The sequence below is a fragment of the Tamandua tetradactyla genome, chromosome 6, assembly GCF_023851605.1.
Source record: "Tamandua tetradactyla isolate mTamTet1 chromosome 6, mTamTet1.pri, whole genome shotgun sequence".
Lineage (NCBI taxonomy): Eukaryota > Metazoa > Chordata > Mammalia > Pilosa > Myrmecophagidae > Tamandua > Tamandua tetradactyla.
The window spans coordinates 6,068,709-6,090,328 of NC_135332.1; the positions used below are offsets into that span (position 1 = coordinate 6,068,709).

Sequence of the window (21,620 nt, forward strand, 5' to 3'; positions counted from 1 at the left end):
TGCTGGGTTCTAGCTTGTCCCTGGACTTCTGACCCACATTGCCAGGGAGGTTCACACCCCTGTTGAGTCATATCCCACATAGAAGGGAGGGCAGTGAGTTCACCTGCCGAGTTGGCTTAGAGAGAGAGCCCACATCTGAACAACAAAAGAGGTTCTCTGGGGGTGACTCTTAGGCTTAATTTTAAGTAGTCTTAGCCCATCCTTTGCATGATTAAGTTTCATAGAGGTGAACCCCAAGATTGAGGGTTTGGCCTATAGATTTGGTGGTCCACACTGCTAGCAAGAATATCAGAAATTCTCCAAATTGGGAAGATTGAATATATCCTCCTTTCTCCCTATTCCCCCAAGGGGACATCACAAATACTTCTTTATTCTGCCTAAATTACTCTGTGATATATTGGGACATCACACGAACCAGGACAAACCAAAAAAACTCACACCCTATTCAAGATTCCATGTAGGAAATGGGCTACCCAAAGTATAATTTTTGCACCAAATAAGCATCTCTCCCTTTAGTCTCACAGAGAAGTTGAAGTTTTAAAATATGGATGATAACATCCTTTACCCAGTCTTCTGATATACATTAGTCCAGATCAGCTTCATTCAAATCTCTACACAATCTGATCACTTTTTCATCTTTTTAAACAGTTCTGGTATGGAGTACTGCTGACTTTCGTAGCTTTAGAGTTCTAACTAACAGTCTCAGGTGTCACATAAATACCTGAAGTTCTTGGGAATGACCAGGTTATATACAAACAGCTCAGTATCACAGAATCTAGAACTAACAGTGACCCCTCCTGCATATATGTGACTGCTGTAAGAGCTTACAATCTAGGAGCCTTTACAATAGGCCCCGACCTGATAAACCAAGTTCTTGACTTTAGTTCACCAAGTTTTTATATTATCGTTAGTCCATATGATGGAGGCATGATGATATTTGTCTTTTTGTTCCAGACATTTCATTCAACAGACAGTCCTTAAAGTTCATTCATCTAGTTGCATGCCTAGATGAGTCACAACTTCATTCATTCTTGTAGCCGGTCAGTAGTCTAATGTATGTCTACACCATAGTTCCCCCTTCCATCCCTCAGTCCTTGTAGCCTTAGGCCACCTCCATCCATTGTGGATCCGGAACACTGCCACCATAAACACCAGTGCGCAAATGTCCATTCGTGTCCCCACACTCACTTCCTACAGGTATATACTGAGCAATGGGTTTCAGGGTCATATGGCAACCCCACCCCTAGCCTCCTGTGGCACCACCACACTGCCCTCCAAGGGGCTGCACCTCTCGGTTTCCCTACGAACAGTGAATAGGTACATCTCTTTCTCTGCATTTTCTCTGGCACTTGTTTCTCTCTGTTCATTTTTAAACAGTTTTATTTACACATCATACAATCCACCCTAAGTATATAGTCATGCCTTTGCCACCATAATCTATATGAAGCCATTTCCTTTTCTTCCACAAAGAATCCATACTGCTCCCTGATGCCCCTTGCCTGTTGACATTTAGTTTTGGCAAAATGCCTCTGTTACATTCAATGGAAGCAATTGCAATGTTACTGTTGACTATAGATCCTAGCTTGCATTGATTGTGCTTTTTCCCATATACCATCTATTTTCAACACCCTGCAATAATGACAGTCAGTTGTTCTCCCTCATGCAAAAATGTTTTTTTATTTGTACATTCAATCACCATCATTGTCCATTCTAGGCATTCCTAAATTATACCATCTCAGTCTTTATCCTCTATCTTTCCTTCTTTCATATGTGCCCCCAGCCCTTTTCCCTCTATCATACTTACATTCAGCTTCATTCAGTGTAGTTATATTACTGTGCTACCATCAGATAATATTGTGCTACCCATTTCTGAATTTTTTACAATTAGTCATGTTGCACAATCTTTATTCCTTCAGCACCAATTGCCCAATCTTTATTCTATTTCTATCTTCTGATAACCTGTGTTCTTAACTTCAATTCTCCAAGTTCACTCATTAATGTTTATATGAGTGAGACCACACAATATTTGTCCTTATTTTCTGGTTAATTTCACTCAGCATAATGTCCTCAAGGTCAGTCCATGTTGTTACATGTTGTCATGGTCAGGTTCATGTGTCAACTTGGCCAGGTGGTAGTACCTGTTTGTCTGGTTGGGCAAGTACTGGCCTGTCTGTTGCTATGAGGACATTTCATAGAATTAAATCATGATCACACCGGCTGCATCCACAGCTGATTCCATTTGTAATAAGCCAAGAGGAGTGTCTTCTGCAATGAGTGATGCTCAGTCTAATCACTGGGAGCCTTTTAAGGAGGATTCAGAAGAGACAGGCTCTTCCTGCTTCAGCTGGCGAGCCTCTCCTGTGGAGTTCGTCCAGACCCTCCATTGGAATCGTCAGCTTCACAGCCTGCCCTGCAGATTTTGGACTCTGTGTTCCCACAGTCATGTGAGACACTGTTATAAATTTTATATCTGTGAATGTTCCCTGTTGATTCTGTTTCTCTAGAGAACCCTAGCTAATACACAGGCTTATGACTTTATTCTCTCTTCCAACTGCATAATAGTCCATTGTATGTATATACCACAGATTGTTTAGCCATTCATCTATTGATGGATATTTGTGCCATTTCCATCTCTAGGCAATCATAAAAAATCCTGCTATAAACATTGGTATGCAAATGTCCATTTGGGTATTGCCCTCAGGTCCTCTGAATATATATGTAGTAACGGGATTGTGGATCATATGGCAATTTTATACTTAGCTTCATGAGGAACCACTAAAATGCCTTCCAGAGTGGTTGCACCATTTTATATTCCCACCAACAGTGGATAAGTGAGCATCTTTCTCCATATCCTCTCCAGCACTTGTTGTTTTCTGTTTCTTTTGCTAATGGCCATTGTGATGGGTGTGAGAAGATATCTCATTGTGGTTTTGATTTGCATTTCCCTAACAGCCAGGGAAGTTGAGCATCTTTTCATGTGCCTTTTAGCCATTTGTATTTCCTCTTCTGAGAAGTGTCTGTTCATGTCTTTTGCCCATTTTGTAATTAGGTTGTTTGTCTTTTCATTGCTGAGTTAAAGAATCTCTTTATATATTGAATAGTAAACACTTATCTGATATGTGGTCTCCAAATATTGTCCCTCATTGCATAGGCTGCCTTTTTACTTTCTTGACACAGTTCTTTGATGCACAAAAGTGTTTAATTTTGAGGAGTTCTCATTTATCTATTTCTTTCTTCAATGCTCATGCTTTGGGTGTACGGTTGAGAAAACCACCTCTTATTATGAACTTTACAAGATATTTCCCTATGTTTTCTTCTAAAAGTTTTTTGGTCATAGCTCTAATCTGTGGGTCTTTGATCCATTTTCAGTTAATTTTTGCATAGGCTGTGAGATATGGATACTCTTTCATTCTTTTGCATATAGATATCCAGTTCTTCAAGCACCATTTATTGAAGAGGCTGCTCTGTCCCAGCTGGGTTGACTTCACCGCCTTATCAAAGATCAGTTGTCCATAGATGAGAGGGTCTATATGAATACTCTATGTGATTCCATTGGTCAGCATATCTCTCTTTATGCCAGTACCATGCTGTTTTGACCACTATACCTTCATAATATGCTTTGAAGTCAGGTAGTGTGAGAACTCCCACTTCATTTTTCTTTTTCAAGATATTTTTAGCTATTCAGGGCAAACTTTCCTTCCAAATAAATTTGGTTATTGGTTTTTCTAGTTCTGCAAAGTAAGTTTTTGGGATTTTAATTGAAATTGCATTGAATCTATAGCTCAATTTGGGTAGAGCTGACTATATTTAGTCTTCTAATCCATGAACATGGTATGCCCTTCCATTTATTTAGGACTTCCCATGATTTCTTTTAGCAATTTCTTATAGTTTTCTGTGTATAGGTCTTTTGTATCCTTAGTTAAATTTATTCCTAAATAGTTGATTCTTGAGTTGGTATTGTAAATGGAATTTTTTTCTTGATTTCTTCCTCAGATTGCTCATTACTAATGTATAGAAACACTACTGATATTGAGGTGTTGATCTTGTACCAGGTCACTTTGCTGTACTCGTTTATTAGCTCTAGTTGCTTTGCTGTAGGTTTTTTGGGATTTTCAACGTATAATATCATATCATCTGAAAACAATGAGAGTTTTACTTCTTCCTTCTCAATTTGGATGCGTTTTATTTCTTTTTCTTGTCTAACTGCTCTGCCTAGAACTTCCAGAACAATGTTGAATAACAATGGTGACAGTGGGCCTCCTCGTCTTGTTCCTGATATTTGAGGAAAAGCTTTCAGTCTTTCCCCATTGAGGATGATGTTAGCTGTGGGGTTGTCATATATTCCCTTTATCATGTTGAGGAAGTTCCCTTCTATTCCTATCCTTTCAAGTGTTTTCATCAAGAAAGGATGTTGAATTTTGTCAAATGCTTTTCTACATCAATCGAGATGATTATGTGGTTTTTCTGTTTTTATTTGTTGATATGGCTACATTAATTGATTTTTTTATGTTGAACCATCCTGCACACTTGGAATAACTCCTACTTGTTCATGGTGTATAATTCTTTTAATGCTCTGCTGGATTCAATTTGCAAGTATTTTTGTTGAGGATTTTTGCATCTGTATTCAAAATTTTCTTTTCTTGTAGTATCTTTGTCTGACTTTGGTCTTAGGATGATATTGAATTCATAGAATGAGTTAGGGAGCTCTCCCTCCTCTTTGATTTTTTTAAGAGTTTGAGCAGGATTGGCACTAATTCTTTTCTTATTTTAACTTTTTTATTATGAAATATAACATATATAAAAAAGCAATGAATTTCCAAGTACATTTTAACAAGTAGTCATAGAATAGATTTTAAAGTTTGGAATGGGTTACAGCTCCATGATTTTCATTTGTTTTCTTCTAGTTGCTTCAAGACACTGGAGACCAACAGTGACATCAATATGATTCAGTGGTCATACTCATTTGTTAAATCGTATCTTCTGTTATACTCCTCCTTCTCTTTAAATAACATATATACATAAAAGCAATAAATTTCAAAGTACATCACAACAATTAGTCGTAGAACCCATTTTAGAGTTTGATATGGGTTATAATTCCACAATTTTAGGTTTTTATTTCTAGCTGCTCTAAGGTACTGGAGGCTAAAAGAAGTATCAGTATAATGATTCAGCATTCGTACTGATTTGTTAAACCCGACCTTCGCAGTATAACTCCAGTGTCATCTTTAATCCTTCTCCCATTCTTTAAGGGTATTTGGGCTATTCCCAATCTAACTTTTTCATATTGGAAGGGGCTGTAGATAATATGGGATGGGGGATGGAACTAGTTGATGTTCTGGAAGGGTTGGCCCCTCTGCATCTCAAGACTTATATGTTCCAGGGACCCGTCTGGAGGTTGTAGGTTTTGGAGAGTTATCCTAGTGCATGGAACCTTTGTAGAATCTTATATAATGCCCTATCTATTCTTTAGGATTGGCAGAAATGGTTTTGGCTGGACTTTGGAAGGTTATAATAGGTAGCAATGTCTAACTGAAGCATGAGTAAGAGAGTGACCTCCAGTGTAGCCTCTCGACTCTATTTGAACTCTCTCATTTATTTTTATTTTTTATTTTTTGCACTTATTTTTCCCCGTTTGGTCAGGATAGTGGTACTAATTCTTTCTTGAATGCTTGGTAGAATTCACATGTGAAGCCATCCAGTCCTGGACTTTTCTTTTTGGGGAGCTTCTTGATGACTGATTCAATCTCTTCTGATTGGTTTCTTAAGGTTGTCTATTTCTTCTGAAGTCAATGCTGTTTGTTCATGCTTTTCTAGGGAGTTGTCAATTTCATCTATGTTGTTTAGCTTATCAGCTCATAGTATCCTCTCATTGACTCCTTTATTTCTGCAGGGTTAGTGGTTATGTCTCCTCTTCCATTTCTGATTTTACTTATTTGCTTCTTTACTTGTTTACTTCTCTCTTTCTCTCTCTCTCATCAACCTAGATAAGGGCCCACTGATTTTATTGATTTTCTCAGAGAAATAATTTATGGTTTTGTTGATTTTCTCAATTATTTTCATGTTCTCAATTTCATTTATTTCTTAGATGGTCGTTCAAATTTTAAAACTTCAACATCTGTGTGAGAATAAAGGGAGAAATGTTTATTTGATGCAAAATTTATATTTTGACTAGTGCATTTCCTAATTTACCTTATATAGTCAGTTTAATTGAACACCGTAAGTACATGGAACCTTGAATAGGGCATGAGATTTTGTTGGTTTGTCCAGGTTAGTGTGATGCCTCATTAAATCCCAGAGTTATATGAACAGTGGATAAAGAAGTATTTGCGAAATCGCCTTGGAGGAATGGGGAGAAAGGGGGAAAATTTCAACTGCCCCATTTGGACTATCCCTGATATTCTCAGAAGCAGTCAGGACAACCAAATCAACAGACCAAGCCCTTGATCTTAGGGTTTGCCCCTATGAAACTTCTCCATGCAAAGGACAGGCTAAGCCTACTTAAAATTGGGCCTAAACATCACCCCAGAGAACCTCTTTTTTTTGCTCAGATGTGGCCTCTCTCTCTCAAGCCAATACAGCAAGAGAACTCACTGCCCTCTCCCCCTCTATGTGGGACATGACTCCCAGGGGTGTAAACCTCCCTGGCAATGTGGGACAGAAATCCTGGGAGGTTATTCTTACACATTATATAGATATCCCCTTTTTAGTTTATAGTGTATTAGGGTTGCTAGAGGGAAGTACCTGAAACTGTATAGAGCCGTGTTCCAGTAGCCATGTTTCTTGGAGAGTATTGTGTAAGGACATAGCTTTTGCAATGTGACTGTGTGACTGTGAAAACCTTGTGTCTGATGCTTCTTTTATCTAGGGTATGGACAAATGAGTAAAAAATATGGATAAAATATAAAAAAATAATAGGGGGAACAAAGGTTAAAATAAATCAAGTAGATTGGGGTGGTGCAATGGTGGCTCAGTGGTAGAATTCTTGCCTGCCATGCCAGAGACCCAGGTTCAATTCCTGGAGTCTGCCCATGCCAAAAAAAAAAAAAAGATAATAATAATGAAAATTAAAAATAAATAAATTGAATAGAGTGAAGTACTAATGGTCAATGAGAGGGAAGAGTAAGGGGCATGGCATGTATGAATTTTTTCTTTTTTATTTCTTTGCTGGGGAGATGCCAATGTTCAAAAAAATAATCAAGGTGATGAATACAAAACCATGTGATGGTAATGTGAGCCACTGATTGTACACCAGGTATAGAATGTTTATATGTCAAGAATGTTTGTATGTTTGTTTGCTGTGTACAGTAAAAAAATATATTTTTTAAATTTCATTTTACTTCTGCTCTAACCTTCATTTTTTCTTTCCTTTTGTTTCCTTTGGGGTTAGACTGCTGTCTTTTCTCTAGTTCTTTCAAGTGAACAGTTAATTCCTTGATTTTTGCTCTTTGTTCTTCTTTAATACAGGCCTTTAAGGTAATAAATTTTCCTTTTAGTACTGCTTTTGCTGTATCCCATAAATTTTGATATGTTGTGTTTTCATTTTCATTGGCCTCAAGATATTTACTGATTTTTCTAGTAATTTATTCCTTGATCCAGTGGTTGTTTAAGAGTATGTTGTTTAACCTCCATATATTTATGAATTCTCTGGCCCTCTGCCTGTTATTGATTTCCAACTTCATTCCATTATGATCCGAGAAAGTGTTCTGTATGATTTCAATCTTTTTAAATTTATTGAGACTTGCTTTGTGACCCAGCATATGGTCTATCCTTGAGAATGATCCATGAGCATCTGAGAAAAGATGTGTATCCTGCCGTGTGGGTGTAATGTTCTGTAAATGTCAGCTAAATATGGTTCATTTATTGTATTATTGAAGTTCTCTATTTCTTTATTGATCCTCTATCTAGAGGTTCAACCTATTTTTGTCCTTTGAGTCTAATATGAGTCTTCTATAGACAGCATATAGATGGATCCTGCTTTTTAATCCATTCTGTCAGTCTATGTCTTTTGATTGTAGAGTTTAATCCATTAACATTTAATCCATTAGAATTTAGTGTTATTACTGTAAAGGTAGTAATGTCTTTTACCATTTTGTCTTTTGGATTTTATATGTCATATCTATTTTTTTCTTTTTTTTTTACATTTACTGATAGTCTTAATTTTTACACTCTTCTCCAGACCTCGCTCTCCTACATTTTCCTATCTGCTTCCTATTTGTGACCAAGAAACAGAGCTGGTTTCTTGGTCACAAATTCTTTCAGTGATTGTTTGTCTGAAAATATTTTAATCTCCCCCTCATTTTTGAAGGACAACTTTGCTGGATATAGAATTCTTAGTTGGCAGTTTTTCTCTTTTAGAGTCATAAATATATCATACCACTGTCTTCTCACCTCCATGGTTTCTGCTGAGAAATCCATGCATAGTTGTATTGGGCTTCCCTTGTGTGTGATGGATTGCTGCTTTCAAAATTCTCTCTTTCTCTTTGACATCTGATGATCTAATTAGTATTGTCTTGGAGTATATCTGTTTGGATCTATTCTGTTTGGGGTATGGTGCACTTCTTGGAGCTATAATTTTATGTCTTTCATAAGAGATGGGAAATTTTCAGTTATTATTTCCTCCATTAATCTTTCTCCTCCTTTTCCCTTCTCTTCTCTTTGTGGGACACTCACAACATGTCTATTTGTGCACTTCATGTTGTCATTTAATTTCCTGAGACTCTGCTCATATTTTCCCATTCTTTTCCCTATATTTTCTTTTATGTGTTGGATTTCAGATGTCCAGTCCTGTAGTTCACTTATCCTTTCTTCTACCTCTTCAAATCTGTTGCTGTAGGTTTCCATTTTTTTTCATCTCTTCTATTGTGCCTCTCATTTCCATATGTTCTGTGATTTGTTTTTTCAAACTTTTGAGTTCCTTTTATTCACCCAGTGTCTTTTTTTATATCCTTCCTCAACTTGTTGATTTGATTTTTGATGAGATTTCCTATGTCTGTTTGAATATCCTGAAATAGTTATTTCAACTCCTGTATCTCATTTGAGTTGTTGGTTAGTTCCTTTGACTGGGCCATCTTTGATTTTCCTAGTATGACTCATTATTTTTTGCTGGTATCTAGGCATTTTGATTTCCTTAATTAGTTTATTCTAGAGGCTCTTTTCACTCTTTTACTTAGAATTTTCTTGCTGGATGGCTTTGTTCTCTATCTGTTCTTTGATATTCAGTTCAACTTATTCAACTTATTCTAGACCTCTAGCATAGGTTCTGTTTAACTGATTAGAATTTTTTAGTTCTTATTTTTCTTTTTCTTGCCCTACCTATATGCTTTTTTTTTTTTGAGAAGGGTCCCCACAGATATTATAGACCCCAGTCAGATTTCCCCAGGCCAAACTGGCCCACATCTCAGGAGGAAAGAGTCACCAGCATCAGTTTTCCATAAGGGTGAGACCCAGCAGGTTGTCAGACTTTTCTATGAAGCCTCTAGACTCTGTGCTTTTCCTATCCTGCTCAGGATTTGGTGCTTGTCTGCCCATGGCTTCCTGCCAACATAAAGTGATGTGGTGCATTCAATTTTAGTAGATTCATCCTGCTGGGGCATGGTTGAGACAGAGGTGAGGTTGTAGTTTCACATTAATTGCTTCAGTTTTCCATCCCTGGGGCCTGAATTCCTTGAGCTGGGCCCTGCCTGTTTCTTGGGGAAGATACAGCCTTTAGAAAATTAACTCCTTTCATCTGACTAATTACCTTGTCTCTCAGTGAAGCTTAATTCTGCCCTTGCCTGGGGCAGTGCTGGAGCCTGAGAAGGCTTCCGGCTCTATCTAATGAGCTGTTAAGTAGTAGAAACAAAGCAGGAAAAAAAAAGCCCTTTCAGAGTGGGATCCTCCATTCCTCGAGTCTGTCAATCAAGAGCTTAAATTGGTACGTGGATCTATGCATCTCCAGGCCCTCTGTGCCCCCTTTTCTTGGAGTCCAGTCTTTTTCCAGTATTTTGTGCTGTCTGACTCAAAAAGCCTCTGTTTTTGTTTTTTTGTTTTGCATCAGCCCCATCCGCCTCTCACCCCCCATTCCTGCCCCTGGAGCAAAAACTCTTAGTACCTTTAGTGCTTATTCCAGGTTTATCTGTTGCTGGGGGGCCTATTTTCAGTAGTCAGAAACTGTGAATTGACTCCACAATTGGAGCTTGGTTGAGCTAAGCCCTTGCTGCAAATAATGTCTGTTTCCTTTTCCCTTGGGGAACCAGCCTGCTGTGCCTATGGGGGAGGGGTGCCAGCCTCCATGGCTTGGGGACTTACAGTTCTTTGTTGGGTATCAGCTGTTCCACTTGGTCCAGACAGGTGTATGCTATGTGTCTAGTCACTGATGTCACCCCAAGAGTTGTTCTGTATTGTCCTGGCTATTTACTGGCTGCTCTGGAGGACAAACTAAATTCCACACCTCACTAAGCTGCCATCTTGATCCAGACCGTGTTCCTTTAATCCATTCCTATGGGTGCAGACTGATTGTGGGTGGGGCTTTTTGATTAGGTTATTTCAATTGAGATGTGACCCATCCCATTCAGGGTGGGTCTTAATCCTAACTGGAGTCCTTCATAAAAGGACACACAGAAGAAGCCAAGGAAGCTCAGAGAAGACCAGAGAAGCTAAGAGATGAAATGCAGAGAAGCACCCAGAGAAGCTACAAGAGGAAGCCACTGGAAGCAGAAGCTGAAAGCAATGAAATCCTGGAGCAAAGGACCAGCAGACATGGGCCAAGTGCCTTACCATGTGACAGAGGTGTCCCAGATGGCAGCAGCCTTTCTTCAGGTCCAGAGCCCAGGTATTGTCATGTTGATGCCTTGAGTTGGGCATTTTCACAGCTCAAGAACTTTAATTTGTAAGTTAATAAGACCCCATTGTAGGGCGGGCCGCAGTGGCTCAGCGGGCAAGAGTGCTTGCCTGCCATGCCGGAGGACCTCGGTTCGATTCCCGGCCCCAGCCCATGTAAAAAACAAACAAACAAACAAAATATAATAAAACAAGAAAATGTTTCCCTTTCATCCTTCCTTCCTTCTCTCTGTCTTTCCTTCCCTTCCTTCCTCTCTCTTTAAAAAAAAAAAAAGACCCCATTGTAAAAGCCAAGTCATTTCTGGTATATTGAGTTCTGGAAGCTTTAGCAAACTTAAACATAAACATCCCCCCCCCCCCCCCCCCAAATTCAGTACCTTAAAACAACAACCATTTAGTATATCATGCTTTCTGTGGGCCAGGAATCTGGGCGAGGCTTAGCTGGGTGATTCTAACTGAGGACTCTCAGGAGGTTTTAGTTAAGATATGGACTGGGGCTGCAGTCTTATCTGAAGGCTCGACTGGATGAGGACCTGTTTCTAAACCCGCTCACTGGTTCTTGGCAGACCTTAGTTCCTTGAAGGCTATTGGCTGAAGACTTCGGTCTCTTGACATGTACCTCTCCACGGCAACTAGCTTTCCTCAGAGAGAGTGCACCTGAGATGAGAGTGTGGTCTTTTAATAACATAATCTTGGAAGTGTATGTTACCTCTGCCTTATGCTACTGGCCACACCAGCCAACCCTGCTATCATGTGGGAGGGACTACAAAAGGGTGGGAATTATTGAGAGAGGCTGACTAGCAAAAGCTGTAACTGTGATTTTTTGAACGCTGAAAAATCCAAAGAAAATATGGAAAATGTTAAAATGCAATAAAACTAGGTCATACTTAGGCATCATTACAGTGTTTTCTAACTTTCTGAGTGTTTCCAATATTTCACAATAAAAAGTTTCTCCTAAAAAAATTATCAGGGGAAGAGCATACCTCAAATAATGAGAAAGAATCCTGAACATAAGTTCAAGAAACAGTGTGGCCATCTCAAACAAAGTTCAAGAAGAAATGGACCTTGTGAATCAGGATATTATAAGAAAGAGATTGGCTAAGATAAAAGAACTTTAGGATGGGCTAAAAAGTAAGCTAACTAATAATAATTTCTTAGCATTAACGTCCTTATTGGAGAGAGTGAAATCCACCATCCTGCTGGCTGGCCTGCCTGCCCCTCCTTCCTTCTCCTCCAACCCCTGCCCACTCCCCTACAGGTGCCATCTGCTGCCATTCGCGCTCTCTACACCCCCATGCCCAGGTGAAGGGGAGTGAATTCAGGAAGTAGAGACCCCGAGGAACCCAGCAGGGTCACCATTTGCAGCACAACATGGCAGGAGCTGGAGGAGGGAAGGCTATTCAGTGGTGTTTTTCTCAGGTGAAAGGAGCAGTAGGTAATGATGTAGTAGAAGAACCTGCCATTGGAGACTTTCAAGCCTGCTCTGCTTGAAAGTGGAAATAGAACCTTTACAGTGTAACCCTGCATCTGTTTATCTTTCCCAGCTTACCACAAGCAGATATCATTTCTACCGTAGAATTCAATCATTCTGGAGAATTACTGGCAACAGGAGATAAAGGTGGTAGAGTTGTCATATTTCAACAGGCGTGGGAGAACAAAATCCCATCTCATAGCAGAGAATATAATGTTTACAGCACCTTCCAGAGCCATGAACCAGAGTTTGACTACTTGAAAAGTTTAAACATAGAAGAAAAGATCAACAAAACTAGGTGGTTGCCCCCAGAAAAATGCTACTCAGTTTTTATTGTCTACCAATGATAAAACAATAAAATTATGGACAATCAGTGAAAGGGACAAAAGATCAGAAGGATATAACTTGAAAGAGGAAGCTGGAAGGTATAGAGATCATGCTACAGTACTACACTTTGGGGACCAGTCTTTAGGCCTTGGATGTAATGGTTGAAGCCAGCCCACGAAGAATATCTGCCAATGCTCATGCACATCACATTAACTCTATTTATATAAATAGTGATTATGAAACATATTCACCTGCAGATGATTTACAGATTAATCTTTGACATCTGGAAATTACAGGCAGAAGATTTAATATTGCGGGTATCAAGCCTGCCAGTATGGAAGAACTAACAGAGTGATTACAGCAGCAGAATTCCATCCCAACAGCTGTAACACATTTGTATTCAGCAGCAGCAGAGGAACTATTTGGTTATGTGACATGAGGGCATCTGCTGTCTGTGGTTGGCATTCTAAACTGTTTGAAGAAACTAAAGATCCCAGTAACAGGTCATTTTTTTTCTGAAATAATCTCTTCTATTTATGATGTAAAATTCAGCCGGAGTGGTTGATATATGATGATTAGAGACTATTTGTCAGTTAAAATTTGGGACTTAAATGTGGAAAACAAGCCTGTGGAAACCTCTCAGGTTCGTGAATCCCTCAGGAGTAAATCTTGTTCATGGTATGACCGTGGCTGCATATTTGACAAATTTGAATGTTGTTGGGATGGATCTGACAGTATTGTTACGACTGGATCTTATAATAATTTCTTCGGAATGTTTGACGGAAACACAAAGTGAGACACGACCTTTTAAGCATCATGGGAAAATAATGACCTTCGCACGGTTTTGAAGCCACACAAAGTTTGTGCAAGTGGCAAGTGAAAAAAAAGATGAAATAAGTGTTGGCAGTCTAGACCTCAGCAAGAAAATACTTCAGACAGCCTGGCACCCCAAGGAAAATATCATTGCTGTAGTAACTACAAACAATCTGTATATATCTCAAGACAAAGTGAATTAGGGTTGGTGTTCCTAGAAGATGATCCCACTTCCTGCTTAGTTGAGGTAGTTGAATCTAGTATTCGTACCTATAAAAGAGAGAGAGGTCCACTGTGGCACCCCTTTCCAGTGTTTAGCAATCTGCCATTTGACAACTGTTCTAGTTTACTTGCTGCTGGAATGCAATATACCAGAAACAGAATGTCTTTTAAAAAGGGGAATTTAATAAGTTGCTAATTTACAGTTCTAAGGCCGAGAAAATGTCCCAATTAAAACAAGTTTATAGAAATGTCCAATCAAAGGCATCCAGGAAAAGATACCTTGGTTCAAGAAGGACGATGAAGTTCAGGGTTTCTTTCTCAAGTGGACGGGCACATGGCGAACACAGAGTTTCTCTCTCATCTGGAAAGGCACATGGTGAACACGCTCAGGGTTCCTCTCTCATCTGGAAGAGCCTATGGCAAACACAGTGTCATCTGCTAGCTTCTTCTCCTGGCTTCCTGTTTCATGAAGCTCCCTGGGAGGCACTTCCCTTCTTCATCTCCAAAGGTCCCTGGCTGGTGAACTTCTGCTTCTCCTGGCTATGTCGTTCTGCTCTGCTCTATCTGAATCTCCATTCTCCAAAATGTTTCCTCTTTTATAGGACTCCAATAAACCAAGTAAGACCCACCCAAATGGGTGGAGACATGTCATCACCAATTTAACAACTTAACAACCACTCTTGACTAAATCACATCATCCAGGGAGATGATCTGATTATAGTTTCAAACATACAGTATTCAATAGGGATCATTCTTCCTTTATGAAATGGGATTTTGATTAAAACATGGCTTTTCTAGAGGGCATACTTCCTTTCAAACCAGCAGAACAACACATTTTTTTCCCACTTTTAACAGTTTTATCCACACATCATACAATCCATCCAAAGTGTACAATCCTTGACTCGCAATATAATCATAGTTATGCATTCACCACCACAATCAATTGGCTTTGGTATAGTACAGTGCTACTTTTTTTTTTTTTTCACCTCTTCCAAAATATTTTATTTATTTAGCTGGCTTCCTACAGGAATAGGATCCTGGGTTGTTTCAATATTACAAGCAGGGCTAATGCTACTACTGGCAATAATTCTGAGCATGCTCATTATTAAAATATGCCTCTGTCTCTTATCCCAGCTTGGTCCTAAGTGAAATACAGGAAAAGCTTTAACACTCCAGAAGAAAACTGAAGCTAAATGGCACATCCAACTACAATCTAAGAAGTTTCACTCCCCAAACCCTTAATAGTCAATACCCCCTTGGTCAGTGGGAAGTAGCCAGAGTGGTTGTTGTCCATATATTCCTCAAGATTGACAACATTTTTCTAGCTACATGGAGAAAGTTGTGTAGATTCATGTCTGTTTTGTTCTCCATGCCTGCTAGCCATTTAGGTAAGGGTAGGACACTTTTAGTTTAAATGACCTCTTGCATCATCTTGCCTAGTGGACTAGATTGGACTGTATCAACATTGATTTACTCCACTTTTTATGCCTTTCATTGTGATGACGTCAAACACAGTGAAAGCTTTAATCATGCCGTGGGATTTAATTGTGCATCCTCATTACTTTATCATTTGTGGGGTACACCCCTTTCCCCCTTTTTAAATTAGATACAGCTCATTCTTTTTTTAAAAAACAAGAATTTTATTAAACAAGACACTTGACTTGAAGGGGAAACTATCTAGGATTCATTTCTTTTAGAGTAATTTATCCCTACCTAAAGATAGATTGCCCTACATGTAACAGCCACATACAAAAAAAGTTATAAAATTGTCCTTGGTTTTACAATGATAAATAAAAAACATTAAGATTCTCCAATCTTAATGGAGGCTCAACAAAACACTCTTAAACAACAACTGGGTCAAAGAAGAAATTGCAAGAGAAATTAGTAAATACCTCGAGGCGAATGAAAACGAAAGCACAACATATCAAAACTTATGGGATGCAGCAAAGGCAGTGCTAAGAGGGAAATTTATTGCCCTAAATGCCTATATCAGAAAAGAAGAAAAGGCAAAAATGCAGGAATTAACTGTCCACTTGGAAGAACTGGAGAAAGAACAGCAAACTAACCCCAAAGCAAGCAAAAGGAAAGAAATAACAAAGATTAGAGCAGAAATAAATGAAATTGAAAACATGAAAACAATAGAGAAAATCAATAAGACCAGAAGTTGGTTCTATGAGAAAATCAATAAGATTGATGGGCCCTTATCAAGATTGACAAAAAGAAGAAGAGAGAGGATGCAAATAAATAAGATCAGAAATGGAAGAGGAGACATAACTACTGACCTCACAGAAATAAAGGAGGTAATAACAGGATACTATGAACAACTTTACGCTAATAAATACAACAATTTAGATGAAATGGACGGGGTTCCTGGAAAGACATGAACAACCAACTTTGACTCAAGAAGAAATAGATGACCTCAACAAACCAATCACAAGTAACGAAATTGAATTAGTCATTCAAAAGCTTCCTAAAAAGAAAAGTCCAGGACCAGACGGCTTCACATGTGAATTCTATCAAACATTCCAGAAAGAATTAGTACCAACTCTCCTCAAACTCTTCAAAAAAATCGAAGTGGAGGGAAAACTACCTAATTCATTCTATGAAGCCAACATCACCCTCATACCAAAACCAGGCAAAGATATTACAAAAAAAGAAAACTACAGACCAATCTGTCTAATGAATATAGATGCAAAAATCCTCAATAAAATACTAGCAAATCGTATCCAACAACACATTAAAAGAATTATACATCATGACCAAGTAGGATTCATCCCAGGTATGCAAGGATGGTTCAACATAAGAAAATCAATTAATGTAATACACCATATCAATAAATCAAAGCAGAAAAATCACATGATCATCTCAATTGATGCAGAGAAGGCATTTGACAAGATTCAACATCCTTTCCTGTTGAAAACACTTCAAAAGACAGGAATACAAGGGAACTTCTTTAAAATGATAGAGGGAATATATGAAAAACCCACAGCTAATATCATCCTCAATGGGGAAAAATTGAAAACTTTCCCCCTAAGATCAGGAACAAGACAAGGATGTCCACTATCACCACTATTATTCAACATTGTGTTGGAGGTTCTAGCCAGAGCAATTAGACAAGAAAAAGAAATACAAGGCATCAAAATTAGAAAGGAAGAAGTAAAACTCACTGTTTGCAGACAATATGATACTATACGTCGAAAACCCGGAAAAATCCACAACAAAACTACTAAAGCTAATAAATGAGTACAGCAAAGTAGCAGGTTACAAGATCAACATTCAAAAATCTGTAGCATTTCTATACACTAGTAATGAACAAGCTGAGGGGGAAATCAAGAAACGAATCCCATTTACAATTGCAACTAAAAGAATAAAATACCTAGGAATAAATTTAACTAAAGAGACAAAAAACCTATATAAAGAAAACTACAAAAAACTGCTAAAAGAAATCACAGAAGACCTAAATAGATGGAAGGGCATACCGTGTTCATGGATTGGAAGACTAAATATAGTTAAGATGTCAATCCTACCTAAATTGATTTACAGATTCAATGCAATACCAATCAAAATCCCAACAACTTATTTTTCAGAAATAGAAAAACCAATAAGCAAATTTATCTGGAAGGGCAGGGTGCCCCGAATTGCTAAAAACATCTTGAGGAAAAAAAACGAAGCTGGAGGTCTCGTGATGCCGGACTTTAAGGCATATTATGAAGCCACAGTGGTCAAAACAGCATGGTATTGGCATAAAGATAGATATATCGACCAATGGAATCGAATAGAGTGCTCAGATATAGACCCTCTCATCTATGGACATTTGATCTTTGATAAGGCAGTCAAGCCAACTCACCTGGGACAGAGCAGTCTCTTCAATAAATGGTGCCTAGAGAACTGGATATCCATATGCAAAAGAATGAAAGAAGACCCATCTCTCACACCCTATACAAAAGTTAACTCAAAATGGATCAAAGATCTAAACATTAGGTCTAAGACCATAAAACAGTTAGAGGAAAATGTTGGGAGATATCTTATGGATCTTACAACTGGAGGCGGTTTTATGGACCTTAAACCTAAAGCAAGAGCACTGAAGAAGGAAATAAATAAATGGGAACTCCTCAAAATTAAACACTTTTGTGCATCAAAGAACTTCATCAAGAAAGTAGAAAGACAGCCTTCACAATGGGAGACAATATTTGGAAATGATATATCAGATAAAGGTCTAGTATCCAGAATTTATAAAGAGATTGTTCATCTCAACAACAAAAAGACAGCCAACCCAATTACAAAATGGGAAAAAGACTTGAACAGACACCTCTCAGAAGAGGAAATACGGATGGCCAAGAGGCACATGAAGAGATGCTCAATGTCCCTGGCCATTAGAGAAATGCAAATCAAAACCACAATGAGATATCATCTCACACCCACCAGAATGGCCATTATCAACAAAACAGAAAATGACAAGTGCTGGAGAGGATGCGGAGAAAGAGGCACACTTATCCACTGTTGGTGGGAATGTCAAATGGTGCAACCACTGTGGAAGGCAGTTTGGCAGTTCCTCAAAAAGCTGAATATAGGGGCGGGCCGCGGTGGCTCAGCGGGCAAGAGTGCTTGCCTGCCATGCCGGAGGACCTCGGTTCGATTCCCGGCCCCAGCCCATGTAAAAAACAAACAAACAAACAAAATATATAATAAAAAAACAAGAAAATGTTTAAAGATGTTTCCCTTCCTTCCTTCCATCCTTCCTTCCTTCTCTCTGTCTTTCCTTCCCTTCCTCCCTCTCTCTAAAGGGGGCGGGCCGCGGTGGCTCAGCGGGCAAGAGTGCTTGCCTGCCATGCCGGAGGACCCCGGTTCGATTCCCGGCCCCAGCCCATGTAAAAAACAAACAAACAAACAAAATATAATAAAACAAGAAAATGTTTAAAGATGTTTCCCTTTCTTCCTCCCTTCCTTCCTTCCATCCTTCCTTCCTTCTCTCTGTCTTTCCTTCCCTTCCTCCCTCTCTCTTAAAAAAAAAAAAAAAAAAAAAAAAAAAAAAAAGCTGAATATAGAATTGCCATACGACCCAGCAATACCATTGCTGGGAATCTACTCAAAGGACTTAAGGGCAAAGACACAAACGGACATTTGCACACCAATGTTTATAGCAGCGTTATTTACAATTGCAAAGAGATGGAAACAGCCAAAATGTCCATCAACAGAAGAGTGGCTAAACAAACTGTGGTATATACATACGATGGAATATTATGCAGCTTTAAGACAGGATAAACTTATGAAGCATGTAATAGCATGGATGGACCTAGAGAACATTATGCTGAGTGAGTCTAGCCAAAAACTAAAGGACAAATACTGTATGGTCCCACTGATGTGAACGGACATTCGAGAATAAATATGGAATATGTCATTGGTAACAGAGTCCAGCAGGAGTTAGAAACAGGGTAAGATAATGGGCAATTGGAGCTGAAGGGATACAGACTGTGCAACAGGACTAGATACAAAAACTCAAAAATGGACAGCACAATAATACCTAATTGTAAAGTAATCATGTTAAAACACTGAATGAAGCTGCATCTGAGCTATAGGTTTTTGTTTTGTTTTGTTTTGTTTTTACTATTATTACTTTTATTTTTTTCTCTATATTAACATTCTATATCTTTTTCGGTTGTGTTGCTAGTTCTTCTAAACCGATGCAAAGGTATTAAGAAACGATGATTATGCATCTATGTGATGATGTTAAGAATTACTGATTGCATATGTAGAATGGTATGATTTCTAAATGTTGGGTTAATTTCTTTTTTTCCGTTAATTAAAAAAAAAAAAAAGAGAAGGGGTAATTGGAGCTGAAGGGATACAGACTGTGCAACAGGACTGGATATAAAAACTCAGAAATGGACAGCACAATACTACCTAATTGTAATGCAATTATGTTAAAACATTGAATGAAGCTCCATGTGAGGTATAGGTTTTTTTTTTCTCTCTATTATCGTTTTAATTCTTATTCTGTTGTCTTTTTATTTCTTTTTCTAAATCGATGCAAATGTACTAAGAAATGATGAATATGCAACTATGTGATATTAAGAATTACTGATTGTACATGTAGAATGGAATGATTTCTAAATGTTTTGTTAATTTTTTTAATCAATAAAAAAAAAAAGACACAAACGGACATTTGCACACCAATGTTTATAGCAGCGTTATTTACAATGGCAAAGAGATGGAAACAGCCAAAATGTCCATCAACAGACGAGTGGCTAAACAAACTGTGGTATATACATATGATGGAATATTATGCAGCTTTAAGACAGGATAAACTAATGAAGCATGTAATAACATGGATGGACCTAGAGAACATTATGCTGAGTGAGTCTAGCCAAAAACTAAAGGACAAATACTGTATGGTCCCACTGATGTGAACCGACATTCGAGAATAAACTTGGAATATGTCATTGGTAACAGAGTCCAGCAGGAGTTAGAAACAGGGTAAGATAATGGGTAATTGGAGCTGAAGGGATACAGACTGTGCAACAGGACTAGATACAAAAACTCAAAAATTGACAGCACAATAGTACCTAATTGTAAAGTAATCATGTTAAAACACTGAATGAAGCTGCATCTGAGCTATAGGTTGTTTTTCTTTTTTTACTATTATTATTACTTTTATTTTTTTCTCTATATTAACATTCTATATCTTTTTCGGTTGTGTTGCTACTTCTTCTAAACCGATGCAATTGTACTAAGAAACGATGATCATGCATCTATGTGATGATGTTAAGAATTACTGATTGCATATGTAGAATGGTATGATTTCTAAATGTTGGGTTAATTTCGTTTTTTCCGTTAATTAATAAAAAAAGAAAAAAAAATGAGATCAGTCCCAATAAAACAGTGGAAGTCTTCTGTTCCTGAAAAAAAAAAAAAAAGATTCTCCAATTGAACAAGGTATGCAAGGGTTTTTTTTTTTTATGTTGTTGGTTTTTGTTAAACAGTGAGAGCAAAATAACTTACTAGAATATAAAGATAAGAGTTGAATGAGCATGCCACTAATGGAGAAAGGGGATATTTTCAAAGAACCAGTATTTTCCCCCATCCCATCCTCATTTGATGGCGATTAAAACATACCATTAGCCATTTAGTAAAAAAAAAGAAGAAAGAAAAGCAATATGCTTGTGCACATACATACACCAGTTGCTTTATGTACAATAAAGGAACAGGGAAGGGTAAAATGAAAGAATGGAGAAAACTATACTGCAGTAGTCAGGATGGGGTGGAACCAAATTGTGGTTTTTCTAATTGAGAATGTATTCTTGGTCTGTAGGAACAGAGTTCTGGAGGGAAGAAAGGCATACTTGCTTTCAAACCAGCACAACACCACTTTTTTTTTTTTTCATTTTTCACATAGTACAGTGTTACTTTTTTTTTTTTTTCACCTCTTCCAAAATATTTTATTTATTTAGCTGTCTTCCTACAGGAATAGGATCCTGGGTTGGTTCAATATTACAAGCAGGGTTAATGCTTTATGAAAAAGTCTCCCTTTTTCGTAGACACCTCCTGTCTGCTGCTGGAACACATCAATTGTATCTTCATCCTCCATTTCCAGTCGTGCAGGTGTGTCTGTTTCATTGATCAGCTGCCCATCAAATTGGAATATCTGCCTCATTGACAAACCCTGTTGTTCACAATAGGCTTTCATTAGTTTACCAAGTGTGTCTGCCTCTTATTCTTAAACTGCACCGCAGAACCGTCCTGCCCCACCACCTTCAAATTAATATGATCGTTGTCCTCAGTCTTGACTCCTTCCTTGGGCTTTTCACCTGCCATGGCGAGAGCCGGAGTCTCCTCAGCTCCCGCTTCACAAACGAGGTCCCAGGTCCACAGTGTAGGAGCACACAAGCAGCACCCCTACAGCTCATTCTTACTGTGGCTGGAAGCATTCCTCCTCTCTGGCCTCCTTTTCTTCTCTCTTCCCCTTTGCCCT

The 21,620-nt window shown here is 38.3% G+C and overlaps 2 pseudogenes; one reads left to right on the top strand and one right to left on the bottom strand.

Annotated features, from left to right (window-relative positions):
* The first annotated feature begins 11,745 nt into the window (after positions 1-11,745).
* On the top strand, positions 11,746-14,031 carry LOC143685784 (serine/threonine-protein phosphatase 2A 55 kDa regulatory subunit B alpha isoform-like; annotated as a pseudogene).
* A 7,076-nt stretch (positions 14,032-21,107) lies between these two features.
* Positions 21,108-21,463, bottom strand: LOC143685588 (small ubiquitin-related modifier 2 pseudogene; annotated as a pseudogene).
* Positions 21,464-21,620: the final 157 nt, after the last annotated feature.